Source organism: Sorex araneus, chromosome 7 (genome assembly GCF_027595985.1).
Source record: "Sorex araneus isolate mSorAra2 chromosome 7, mSorAra2.pri, whole genome shotgun sequence".
NCBI classification, from domain to species: Eukaryota; Metazoa; Chordata; class Mammalia; order Eulipotyphla; family Soricidae; genus Sorex; species Sorex araneus.
The window spans coordinates 4,692,996-4,694,149 of NC_073308.1; the positions used below are offsets into that span (position 1 = coordinate 4,692,996).

A 1,154-nucleotide genomic window follows, 5' to 3' on the forward strand; every position below is an offset into this window, starting at 1 on the left:
GAGTGATTCCTGAGCTCAGAGCTAGGAGTAAGCCCTAAGCCTTACTTACCTCACTCCTCAGAGCTAGGAGTAAGCTAGGAGTAAGCTCTGAGGAGTGAGGTAAGTAAGCCCTAAGTGCAGGGCATGTCCCCCAAACAAAAATAACAACAAGTAAATGATTTCCCAAGCACTATCCGAGTATTCAACTTTCTCAGTTAATAATTTGGGCTTCAGGACCGGAGAAATATCTCAGCGGGCCGGAGTGCATGCTTCCACACAGAAGTTCCAGATTCTATTCCTGCACTACAGGGACCTTTAAGAACCTGCCAGGTAAGACCCCCGAGCACTTAGCCCAGAATAACTTCTGAGGTTTGAGCGTATATGTAGTTTGAGAGTTACAGGTTTGAAAGCTCTTCTTAAAATTTCTCATCAGCTGCATGGGCTTGGGTTGATGGTAGGTCCGTGCTCCAGGACCCTTCATAGTGCCCAGGCCAGAGCAGCCTGCGGCCCCGCACCGTTGCCTGGCCCTCCCAGGGGACAGCAGGCGCTGAAGCAGGTCACACAGCACAAATAGGGGCAGCGTGCTTGAGTCATAGTGCCTGGTGACACTGGAAGACAAACATGCTTGATGTTTACGTATTTAGATATTGACCACTTTCAGGGAGCCATTCTATGCAACAACCCTTTACCACATTTTTACTTTAATGATGTCCCTTTTGAATACACAAAATGTAGAGTAATTTAATGGTAGTTTTTGTTTGTTTTGTTGGCACACCTGGTGGTATTCAGGGCTTACTGCTGTCTCTGTGCTCAGGGATCACTCCTGGCAGGCCAAGGGGAACGTATGGGGTGGAGGGGATTGAACCCGGGTAGGCTGCATGCAAGATAAGTGCCCTATCCACTGTACTATCACTCCAGCCCCTGATTCAGTGATAATCTGTAGAAATAACTTGTTGAAAGTAAATTGCTATGAGCTAAATGTCTATTTAAATTCTTAAATGTCTCTTTAAAGTATTGGTTTGAAACTCATTAGTGAAGTTCTTAACGGCTATTCTCTAATTTTCTGTGGTATAATTTGTATATTGATTTTTCTGTCCATCTCAGAGAGCCCGGCAAGCTACCAAGAGTATCCCGCCAGCATGGCAGAGCCTGGCAAGCTACCTGTGGTGTGGTGG

General features: G+C 46.3%; 1 non-coding gene across 1 annotated transcript; it reads left to right on the forward strand.

Moving 5' to 3' along the window:
- Window positions 1–414: 414 nt before the first annotated feature.
- Window positions 415–546, forward strand: LOC129406663 (small nucleolar RNA SNORA42/SNORA80 family). The gene has a single exon (XR_008631140.1). It is a non-coding gene; the product is annotated as a small nucleolar RNA SNORA42/SNORA80 family (small nucleolar RNA).
- Window positions 547–1,154: the final 608 nt, after the last annotated feature.